Below are 12314 nucleotides of genomic sequence, written 5' to 3' on the forward strand. Positions count from 1 at the left end.
AAAGAAGCATGAGCCATTGAAATTGAAGGCCAAATAGCAAGGGTTTTGCCTTTAAGAGGTGTTGATTAATAGAAAAGCAGACCTGGGTTTTTCCTTTGGCGTGTAAAGTACCCTTTAGCTAGACATAGAAAACAGAGCGCCCCTTTCCAAAAAATTCCTTTCCTAAAAGATTGTGCATGGTGTCGCCTTTTGAAAAAATGACAACAACAAACAGTCTGGGCATTTAGACCTTGATGAGAACTCTCAGTGCAATGTCAAAAACAAATTGGCTTCTTTAGTGCCTTATTGAGTACAAAACCCTTAAGTGTCATTCTCTAAGGCTTCTGCCCACATAGGTGAGGCAGAGAGGAGCGGGTTTAGCTCCCTTTGCTGCCAAGTGTAAATTTATTGCCTGATTTTAGTAGTGTCCCCCTATGGAATTGGGAGCTGTTGGTAACATTTACTGTGTTCCCCTGCAATGGGAATGTCACTTAAATCCAAGTAGGCACCATTGTGTGCCTGTATGCATAGATGTGCATTTTATCAGCCTTATAGACTCAATGATCTGAACTCCAGAGGTTTTTTGGGGGTTAACCCATCAGAGCGTGATAATAAAAGTAAACTAACAAAAGAAGCGCCTGTTGCTTTCTGCTGGTGAGGGTTGACTTGGCTCTGTGGGTTTGAAGTTCTAGTTGCTGTTCTTCCTCTGCACATTAAAGCTAACGAAGTGGCTTATGAGGAAATGACAGTTTAAAGCGCTGGACAAATGAAATCGACATAGTAAATGTTCGGAATCATTTGAAAGTTCGGCTGATTCCATGAATGAAACTCATTGAATGAACTTGTGTGGGAGTTTTGTTTACTGGTGGCAAATGCAAAGTGCACATTGCAAAACGTGATTGCTTACCCTGGATTAGAGAGATAATAAAAGAAGATATTAGATGTGTCTGCATTGGGCTAAACAAGGGCATTTGAAGCATGCAGAGGTTATTAAATGGGGGGTGGGAAGGGGAGAAGGCGGTGGTGGTGCAGGCAGTGTGTGTGTGTGTGTGTGTGTGTGTCGTGTGTGCAAGGGCTTTGTACAATGTAAAACTTTTTGAATGGATGCATGCACACATCATTCACAGGTTATCACCACTTTGGTGGGGAAATAGATGAATTGCTTGAGGCTTTGAACCAAGTTGTTACTGACATGGACTTAAGGGCAGAGATCTGAGGAGCAAAGGGACCCAGCTTTGTCTCTGCCAGATGCCACAAGGTTGACTTTGGTGCAATCATGCCGGCTTATGCTGGCACGGAGTTTGGACCGCGGTGCCTGTGAAATAACATTGGGCCGTGTTACACTCCAGCAGCGTGGGATGCACTGAAGGCTGAGGACTGATCAAGTCAAAAGTGCATGTGTGACATTAACTGGCTGAGGATGTATTTGCAAGTGCCTCTTTCCAAAAACCAGCTTGTTCTTCCTTGATAAAAGATGCAGTTGACATGAGTCGTGCTAGAGGGGGATGCTGAAATGGGTAGGGATTTGTCCAGTGCATCTCACAAGCGGCTTCTATCACAGAGAGGCCAAATTGTCCTCTCCCTAAGCAGGGGAAATGTCCCCTTTGGTTAAGTGTGCCCCCTCCCTGCAGACCCGGTGGCATCTCCTCCATTGGTTTTGGGGAATCAACCCCCCCTGCCCACCCCATAGGTTAGGGAATAAACTCTCCTCCTAAGCAATGATCCAGAGAGAAGGCAGAGGGGAGCACATGGCATTTCCTGACTTGTTCTCACCGGGGCACTCTCAGGCCATGCGTTTGGAGCCCGTGGTGACACAGGGCTCGGTAGGGTGACCAGACAGCAAGTGTGAAAAATCGGGACAGGGGATGGGGGTAATAGGAGCCTATATAAGAAAAAGACCCCAAAATCAGGATTGTCCCTATAAAATTGGGACATCTGGTCACCCTACGCAGCTGCCTGTTGGTATCATTGTTTGTTCCTAAGCACAATGTGGTTTTCTGGTGGTTTCACTTCTGAGCTTCGCCAGTAGCACTTAGGGCCAGACCCTCAGCTGGTGTAAATCAGCATAACCGTACCAATGTCAATGGAGATGATCTACACCCGCGGAGGATGTGGCCCTTTGGCCCATTCAGTTTTCAAAGCTTGGTAACACAGAGCAAGGTGAATTATAAATGAGAGGGTTGGAAGTTTTTTTTGGGGGGGAAGGGGAACTGATTGGCTCTGGGTGGGGGACAGGGTCATATGGGGCTTTTCACCTCTAGGGTGCTGGTTCCAATCTGGCTCCAGTGCAGCAGTGACTGGGAGCCATTTGGTGACATGAGTTGATCATGTTCTCAGCTGAATCCTAGCAAAGCAGGAGCCTGCCCCGCAGAGAGACACTATTGCAAGGAGGGGCTTATAATTTTATTGCAAAATACCAGACAGATCACTGGCCTGATCATCTTCTTGGTTACACCAATGTCATGCCGTTGCCTTTAGCAGCGTGGGTCACACCAGATTTACACCACAGTGGAGCAAGTTCTGCTGATATTTTGCTTCTTTCCCATGTGCTTTCTCCAAGGCCAAAGCCTCCAGAGGAGGGCTGGGTTTGGCAAAGGGGCAATGAAGGAATTGGGGGTTTACTGTGTGACATTAAAAGCTCTGAGCCAGACTCACTGCTGGTGTAAACCAGCAGAGTTCTGTGACTTTACAGAAGTGTGCCAATGTACACAAGCAGAGGATTTGGTCCCCAGCACCTTAGGTGCCATGGAAGACCATACTGGGGAGTGGGTGAATTTGCTGCAGTGCCCACCCTATGACTGAGCCAGACTCAGGGGTCTGTAGAAAGTGTAGGTGGTGGGGCGGAGGAGAAGGCGAGAGGGAGAAGGCCTGACTTCCACTCACCTTACCTGATTTCCGTTTACTCCAGTCTGACTCCACTAATCTCAGTGCAGGTCCTCCTGATTTACACTGGTGTGCAGGAGAGCAGAATCGGGCCCATTGTGCCTGGAAGGGCCAATCTGGAGATTGAAAGCCAGTGTGAGCCAAGTTCCTGTGAGCGGTTGTGTCGGTTACTCTCCCTGGGCCTGCATCTGCTCTCATGCCACTGGATCCTCCAGGCTCAGGCCCTACGTCTACCTTGGCCAGGTGGCATCTGTGGGGCGGCACAGGTGCATAGCTTGTGCAGACGAGGCATTTGATGGGTGTGCACGCTGGCCTCATTCTGGGCAGTGGTCTGGCCGCTTGAATCTGTTCTTGGGGGTGTAAAAAGGCTGGAGACCAGGCTTCACGTGGGCTTGGGCTGGGGGGGTAGCAGATGGTGCAGGTGTGAGTGAAAACTTGGAGGGAAGGGTGCTGTGTTACTGTATCTCTGGCTGCTACCAGCCCCTGGTCCCTTCCACTCCCATCTCCTGGGTTTGCAGGCCCGCTGGATCGTGCGAGTGCCATCGCTTCACCATTTACACCAATCCTGGATTTGGCCCCACGGCTTTCCCAGTGGCTGCCCACCCCCTGGCTTTGGGGCCAGATCCTCCAAGGACCTGTAAATCAGGGAGTCCATGGCACTACACCAGCTCACACCCAATGAGGAACTGCCCTGGCCCCCTTGCTGGGAAGTTTCCCTCCCAATGCAGGACAGGTTCTGGTGCTGGGATCCTTAGGATCCTTAGGATGGGCTGGGGGAGCCTTTGGGAGTGACTGCCACTTTCAGGGTGAGGAGTCTTGAAACAAATCATGCCAAGCCGCCAAGATGGCTGTTTTGAGGCGAGCTCCCTGCTCACCCGTCAGCAGCCTGGCTGGGCACTGGCCCGGATCCCGCTCTGTCTGGGACCTAGCAGCAGGCATCTCCTCTGGCACTCTTCTACCTTTGCTATTCAAATGCCTTCCCTGCTTGGGAGACTCTGGATTTCCTGCCGACGTGGTGGTGTGGCTTTCCACACTTTGTCTGGCTGCCACTCCATCATGCGCTTTGATGGCCACATTCAGGCTCACAATGAGGAGGCTGGAGCCAGCCCCCTCCAGTCCTGCCCTCCCCCTCCACCCTCCACACAGATCCACCACTCCCCTCCTCAGGAGGCTGGTTCCGCTGGGGCGGTGCTGACCTGCCCTAGTCTCTCCCCCACCCTCTTCACTGATGGCAAATTTGTTTTCCCAAACCTGGGCACAGGAAGGACCCCTTGATTAAGTGTATTAATAGTTAAACTTTCAGCTCATAGCTTAAACTCACCAGACCACGAAAAGCCTCCATCATGTTTACTCATGCTCTGGTGCTCAACAAGAATATAGTGCTGAAGCTTTCCTCCACCCCCCACCCCCCCAAGCCTCAACTTCAACTTCCAGGAGAGAGGGGGGCCTTTCTGGCACTTTTTTCCCCCAGAGGACCCCGGATCTGGGGGCAATCCCAGCTTTTCCTGTTGGATCCCTCTCGAGCTCTGCGAGCTTTGGTAACGGAGGTGGAGACTGAATTCCTCCCTTGGCCGAAGGAGCATTTAACATTTCCCCCTCTTGCTAGTGCTTTGAATCCTTTTTTTCCTTAATGGAAACCCAAGTTGTCTCCTGTTGGAGCTGGGCAGGTCCAATGGGACTGATCTTTACCCCTCTTTGATGAGCCTGTTTGCCTAGTGACACCCAGCTCCATTGAAATTTACCTCCTGTGGAGTGGAGGAGGATGATTGTTTGTTAAGCCAGTGATGCCCCAGGATCAGGACCCCATTGTGCTCCACGCTGCACAGAGTAAGAGACAGTCCCTGCCTTGAATTGCTTACAGTCTGCATAGACCAGACAGACAAAGTGGGAGGGAGGACAGACAAGGTGTAACATAAAAAAGGGAGGCAAATGGCCTCTTAGATCAGCTTTAAGTTTGGTGGGAGATGGAGTGAGTGGGGAGGAGTTGAGTTAACAGGCCTGGGGGGGGGAGGGGGAAGGACTGGCAATATTGACTGGGGTAGGGGAGGTGGGAATGAGGCTGCAGCGAAGGGGCTGGGAGGGCAGAAGATAAGAGGTGGTTGGAGCAGACAACCAATCAGCAAATAGTGGTGTGTGTGTGTGTGTGTGTGTGTGTGTGGTGGGGGGGAAGCAGCCCCTTTCCCTAACCAGCAAAGTCCTTATGCAGCCAGAGAGGGAGGAAACAATGGAATCTGCTCAGAGCTTTGGGGTCCGACTCCAAGGTGATGTGGACAAGGGGCAGGTCCCAGGGCAGCCAGTGCGTGTGAAGGGGTCAGCAGAGGCTGTGGCAGATCTCACTCCCCATGGCAGCAATCAGCGGCGACTGTGCCGACGCCAGGCCAAGTGGCATCAGCGTAGGGTGACCAGATGTCCCGATTTTATAGGGACAGTCCCGATTTTGGGGTCTTTTTTTTATATAGGTTCCTATTACTCCCCACACCGTCCCGATTTTTCACACTTGCTCTCTGGTCACCCTACATCAGCGTAACAATGGTGTACGTGAAGCCGAGTCCAGCCCGAAGGGGCTCTGAGCCGGTATGGCTTGCACCCCGTTCGGAGCTGCGGTTAAAGGAGGGGAAGGTTCTTTGTGACTCTTGTGCTCGTTGCTTCTCTGCCCATGTTGTGGCAGGACCGGCTTCCCCTCCTGCCTACCTGCGCTGGGTGTTGCCTGAGTGAGCTGGCTGGGCAGGGCCCGGGGAGCCAGTGATTTCTCTGCAGGTAAACGGGGAGCAAGGAACAGAGTGGCCTGTGCGGGGGAGAGCTGCTCTTGCTCGACTGGAAGGGATGGAGGCTTGATGCAGGAGGTCAGATGGGATGATCATCATGGTCCCTTCTGGCCTTAGCATCTATGATCCTCAGAAAGTGTTTCTCTTAGGCCCAGGGTATCCTATGTGTCCCGGAGCTCTGCAGCCCCAGAACGGCGTTGTTCTGTGATGGGGGAGCCTCAGTCTTGGATTGGGGGACAGATTTCATTTATTTTGTGGGGGGGTTTGCAGAGGATGAGCCCAGAATTCATTCATAGAGGTGTGGAGCAAAGCAGTGGGTTCAGTTATTAGGGGGTGGTGGGAGAGCCCAGAATGTATTTACTCTGTGTCTATGTTGGGAGGTGTCAGGATTGATCTATTGGTGGGGGAGAGGAGATGTGAGCCTGTAAATCAAACAGGTGTGGGGTTGGGTTTTGTGTGAGCACATGTCTTTCTCAGCCAGGCTATTAGGTTTAATCTTCAGACATGTATATGTTACAGAAGCTTTTGAACCCATTTACCTGCTATGACTTACACATCACCTCTCAGTTCACCCTGCTCTGAGCTCCACACACATCCCAGTTGGTGCAGTGCAGGGGAGTGCTGCATGGTGTATCAGGCACATTCTTAAAAGTCCTCTCTTCTTGGGGTGCCTCTGGTCTTTGGGGGCAGTGGGTATTGGCCCTGAGAGCATTGTCAGTTGTCACACGCCGAGCATTCTTTTCCCACACTGCCCTTCCCTATGTTGGGGAAGCAGGCGGATGGCAACGCAGAGTCTTCTGTGACAATCCATATCAATGCACGGGGCAGCCTGTTATTAGAAGTAGAAAAGGATTTTAAGGTCACAACTTTTTAAAGCAGCAGAATGAAGCAAAGGGGAACCCGTGTATTCTATGGAAGTGGTTGGATCAGCCTACATACCATATTGGGTTAACCACTGAGGTTTGGAACACTCCAAAATTAGTTTTCAGAGATAAACCAAAGGCTTGATTCTGAGACATACACCAGGTTTACCCCATTGCCTTAATTAGGGTTACTCCTGATCTATACTGGCACAAATAAGATCAGAATGAGGATTGGTGTGTGAAAAAGTGATTCCCCTAGCAAACGCGTGCTGCAGAATTGCTTTAATCTATTTTCTTCTGGGTCTCGTGGCCTGTAATCTCTCCTCTCATTCCATATTTTTTCTTCTCCTTTTGTCTGTCACATGATCAGTGATCTTTCTCACCCAGCTCCCTGGACCCATCTCGGTCTCATCAAAGGGTGCTCCTTTTGTGCTTTGCCTTGATTGGAAAGTGTAATCCTTTCTGGATAATTAATACAAAGGATTTAAAATGTTTGAAAAGTGACTCTGTAAGAGGCTCCGGCATCTGTCCCTTTGATTCCATCTTAGATGTACCCATTTTACAAATAAAAAGTTTTTTTTTTCCCTAGTCTCCAGCCCTGCAACTTCCCCTGGGATCTGAGAGTCAAGCTGGGTTCTCCCCTTCCTGTGTATCATCACTCGGAATCATAAACTGCTTCTTTAACAGCCACATTCTGGATTCCTTCACGCTTATGCAGTGCTACTAAAGGCACAGCTGCCAATCAGGATATAATTTGGCCAGAAAAATCATTGTTACTGGGGATGGTGCATCAGAAGGGAAATGCCACCTTTTTATGTGTCAGGTGAGAAGATTTCATATGGGATCTATGAGCCAACAAACATGGCTACCCCAATGCCATTTTTATAGTCACTTGTCAAAGAGAGCCCCACTTTATAGTAAATATCGTCACTAAATTGCAAACAGTTGGAACTTCGGGTTACCACTGATGTAGCCAGATTGTGAGCACAGGACTCTGGGAGTTTATAATGTCCGCCATCCCTCCTCTTCCTCTCTGGATGATGCTTATGCTGGGATGTTGCATCTTCCCATTTAAGCTCTTAGAAGTCATAAAAGTTAGAGACGGAAAAGAACCTAGACCACTGAATCTGTCTCTTGTCAAGATCAAGCGCTAGTTCTCTAGCTAGAGAATGTAGTGGGTAATAAACATCCCTGGCATGTCATTGTGAGACATGGAGCCTTCCATTTCTATGTCACGCTTCAGATCCATCCTAGGGGCTTGATTCTGCTCTCCCTTATGCCAATTTTCCAGTGGTGTAACTCCACTGATGCCATTGGAGTGATTCCTGATTTATTGAGCTGTGGAAACAGAATCCGCCCCTGAAAATCATTTCTGGGCCCCACTGGTTGGTGGTTGAGGTTACAACTGGCAAACTATATTTGAATTGCCAAGATATTTCTACAGGGGCCCTAGAGATGCATGTGATCTTATCCCGCGGGCCATGGATCCAGTTCTGCTCACAGGTGTAAATCCAGAGTAACTCCACTGAGTGCTATGGATTTGCTTCAGATTTATGCCAGCGTAACTGAGAGCAGAATTAGGCCCAGTAATTTTTAGACCCATTTGGCCTGGCATAAGCCTGCACAATGTCATTGCAACGAACAAGAATTGCATCCACATGCCCCAGGGCTGATTTTGCCCCAGTGCGCTGAGGTCTTGATGCACTCCCATCCTGGACTCTGACCTCCCTTGACTTCAGTTTCCTTAAGCGCAGCTTTTAAAGTCCTTGATTAGCATGACGTCAGATGGCCATCTTGCAATCCAAGGAAGTGATTCCCTCGGCACTTGGGTGGTGGCTGTATGGTGTTTGAATTTGGGCCTTTAAACCTTGTCTGGGCTAAAGCAGTTCCCATTTCAGTTCATCATGATTTTCAGTTACTTTTCAGGCTTCTTTTTCTTTAATTTTGTGTTCTCATTCACAGACCTTTCCCCCGGTTCTCAGTCATTCTCCACCTCACCCTCCCATGTGATGGGTGTTGCTTTGCTTTTGCACATACCTGGCTTTTATAGGTCTCCTTCAACCCTAATCATCCACCTCTTGTCTCCACTCCAGCTGTTGATGTTCTCCACTGGGAGTTTCTCTTTTGAACACCGTTCCTCCATTCTTTTCATTCCTCTGTTATTTAACCTGTCATTCACCTCCGTCACATATGCAGTAGATGCCTCTATCCTTCACCCTGATCATCATTTTGTCTTCCCCGTGAGACTATGCATCTCTAATGCTCCTTCACTACGGCTGCTCTGAGCTTTTTCCTGAATGCTGCTGGTTCTGCTGCTCTCAGGATGTTCCCAGTGCTGACTTCCCAGCCCTACCATTAGGTGTGGGTGTGAGCTGAAATGCTTCCGTTAGGGTTTTCTCAAGACTCTTTCTGTGTGGGCTTCTTTAATTTGTTAGTTGCAGTCTTGCATCTGTAATTGCACTGAGCAGACATGTCAGTGCCTGGTTCTTGCTGCTCAGTGGTTCTGATTTTAGAATATGGTTTACATGTAGACTAGAACTCTCAGGATGCATTAGTTTTTCAAGGATTTCTGAGTTGTAAGGGACAGTTTGGTATTGTCAGTCCCAGTGCACATAAGGGATCATATTTACTTGTGTAAATCAGTACAGCTCCTTTAGCTTTGGTGGCGTGCTGCTGATTTACATCAGCTATGGCTCTGGCCCTGTGTATTCAAAGTTAGGCCTGTATTTGACATTTCAGTGCCCTAGAATGTCACCCAACTACTGCATTTCTGCCCCCTTGGTTCGTGTGCAGCTGCTGTACCCCTGTGGGCCCTGCTCATCTCTCTAGCTAAGCAGGATCAGGCTAGGTCAGCTCATGGAGGAGAGATCTCCAAGGAAAGCCCATGCTGCTGCTGCCGCTGGAAGTAGTGTTTGTGGTTCAGTAGATGGGGTGATCCCCCTCAGGATCACTAGAGAAGAATGAACGCCCAAGGTGCTGTCTCCTGGATGTAATGGAAACCTGAGGACCTTATTCCTGTGGTCATTAAAGGGTTGGTGGTGCTTCTAGATTCACAGAAGGGACCATTAGATCATCTCATCTGGCCTCCTGTATATCACCGTCCATCACATTTCACCCAGTTACCCCTTTATTGAGCCATGTAACTTGTGTTTGGCTGAAGCGTCTTCCAGACAGGCAGCCAGTCTGGAGCTGAAGAGATGGAGAATCCACCACTTGCCTTGATAGTTTGTTCCAGCAGTTTGAGTAAGGGCTTGTCTACACTACAAAGGCTTTGCTGGCACAGCCGTACCGGTGTAGCTATGCCGGAAGAGCCCCCTAGTGAAGACGCCGGTTATACCGCTGAAAGGAATTGGCTTAGTTAAACGACCTCCCCTGCTGACATAAGCTGTTTCCGGCTAAAGGATTGTTTTGCTGGTATAACTGTGTCTACACTAGGGCTTTTGCCGCGTAGCTATGTCAGGCTGGGGGTGATTTTTTCACATGCCTAGCTGACATAGCTATGCCAGCTAACTTTGTAATGTAGACCTGTGCAAACCTCTCAAAGCCCTTAGAAAATGTCCTTGATCCTCATGATAACAAACACATCTTCATGGTGTGAGTGAAAGCCTGCAGGAGCTAAGTATGAAAGGATCAAAGCAGGGAAGATCGGAGGCAGGTGCCACTAACGGGGCAGAGTTAAGGCAGTTTGAGTATCTTAAGTGGATTTTCATTCTTTCCCATGTTTGGGTTTCATTTAAATTTCACCTTAACTCTGAATGTGTGGGTTTCTAGGGATTTTTTGTTTTGAGAATGACAGTCTTCCTATAAATTACAGAATCTGTGCTCCAACTCACCAGAATTGTATTAGGATTTGATGGATGGTGTGGTAGCCTGCTAGGCTGTTGACAGAGCCGGCCTAGAAACACAATGGGAAAATGTGCTTTTAAAAAGTTTATATGTATATAAAAATTATATTTGGGAATGGGGGAATGACTGCTACTTGGAAGTTTGGCATCTGTTGCCACTCATCAGCATCCCAGCTGTGGGAGCCCTGGAGAGCTTTGAGTAGAAATAGAAACCCCACTGAGTCCTTAGTTGCACCTTACATCTCAAAGCTCTTTACATTATTGTGAGCCCTGTTTCACAGCTGCGGAAACCAAAGCACACAGAAGGCAACTGACTTGTCCTGGGTCACACGATGAGTTGGCAGCAGCTGGGCCATAGCCCCATTGATTTTTTTTTTTTTTTTTTTTTTTTTAGGCCATCCCCCTGTTTGATTTCGATGAGGGCTTTGGCTTAAAAACTGCCATTATGGTGGCCCAGAACAAGGAGGTAAGCCCAGCCCTATCCATTGGGCCATGCCACTTTTATTGTACCTAGAGAGCCAGGGGCAGTGTAGTTCCATTGACCTCAGCGGCGATTTGTTGATTTACACTAGATGAGGATAGGGTGACCAGGTGCCCGGTTTTTGACCAGAAAGTCTGGTCGAAAAGGGGACCCGACAGTGCCCGGTCAGATCTACTGACCGGACACCCAATGTCCAGTTCCTGTGGTCAGAGGAGGCGGGGAGGTGGTGAGTCATCACCCGTCCAGCCCTCACTCAGCTGGGGCCGCTTCCTACCTGTGTTGGGCAGCTCCCAGCCCCGGCTCTGCAGGCGAGTCCCTCCTGACCCAGGTGGGGCGGAGGTGGGGGAAAGGGGAAAAGCAGCATGCGACAGGAGGGAGCGGGGAAGAGGAGTGGACAGAGGGTAGGGCCTTGGGCAGGAAGAGGCAGGGCAGGGGAGGTTCTGGCTCTCCTGCAGGAGTGTCCGGTTTTTAAATATTACCAACTTGGCAACCCTAGATGAAGATCTGGCCCAGCACATACAGTCTGTGCACTTGTAACCACTGGTGAGCGGGGGGATGTGTAATACACACTCCGCATGGGTGACACGGTTGCGTACGTCGTGCGTAGGAAACGTTGGACAGGTCGGGGCGGCAGGAAGCAAATCTGTACTGTCTGTGTTGTCTTCTCCTTGCTCTATGGTCACTCCCACGGGAGAACAGGCCAGCCCTTGGGGACTACATTTTCCTTCCTCATCTCTCCGGGCTCTGCACAGCGTGGGGCAGGAGCAGCTCCTTTCAGAGCCTGCCAGCAGTGCTCCTGATCTGGATGGGGTCAGTAGAGAGCACCAGGGTGTGTGCCCACCTGCATGCTGTCGCCACTGTGCCCTAGGCTGTTGCCTGGCTGGCACCTGAATTTGGGTCCATCTCTGCATGGCTCTTCCCGTAGACGAGCCTTTTGTTCTTTGTTTCTGGACACTTTTGACCTAGTTGCTGTAACCTCTATAAATGCATGAAGATTGCTGCCTCTGGGTGGCATTGTTGTGGTTGCCCTCTGCTTTACCTTCTTCATCTCTCTAATCTGATGACCAGAAAGTATTCAAAGCATTCCAAATATGGGCTCATTGTCTGGCTCTTTGCAAGGCACAAGAAGGATTTCCTGGGACCATTATTCAATAAGGCTATTTATATTCCCTGCTGTGTGTGTGTGCCACAATATAGAATCATATCACATCCTGGGTTTATATTTGAAATTGCCTGTGCAGTTTAAGTGATTGTGCATATAAATCAGGAATTGCATGCACAAATCATTGGCTCTGGTTATTTGTGTGCCTGATTGCAATAAATGCACATGCAAATCGCACGCAGTGTGTGCTTTGTCTTTAACAATCAGGCCCGTTTTCTATGTGACATGCGTGTGTTTTAGATGCAGCTCTTGAGTGTGGTACTTTGTCGCTCGAAGGCCATGTTCTGCACAGGGGTTTCGGCACATGCACCAGGGAGAGTTCTGATGTAGAGAGCT

General features: G+C 49.4%; 1 protein-coding gene across 10 annotated transcripts in view; it reads left to right on the plus strand.

The window, feature by feature from the left end:
• The window catches only part of CXXC5 (CXXC finger protein 5), a 132709-nt gene that overhangs the window by 38045 nt on the left and 82350 nt on the right, over nt 1-12314 (plus strand). Inside the window, exon 2 of one of the 10 annotated variants that reach the window (XM_034779040.1) lies at nt 10730-10801. The exons of the other annotated variants lie outside the window; for them this stretch is intronic. The gene's annotated coding sequence lies outside the window, so the exon portion shown is untranslated. The remainder of the gene's footprint in view (nt 1-10729; nt 10802-12314) is intronic. 10 annotated transcript variants of the gene reach the window in all.

This window comes from Trachemys scripta, chromosome 8, assembly GCF_013100865.1.
Source record: "Trachemys scripta elegans isolate TJP31775 chromosome 8, CAS_Tse_1.0, whole genome shotgun sequence".
NCBI lineage: Eukaryota > Metazoa > Chordata > Testudines > Emydidae > Trachemys > Trachemys scripta.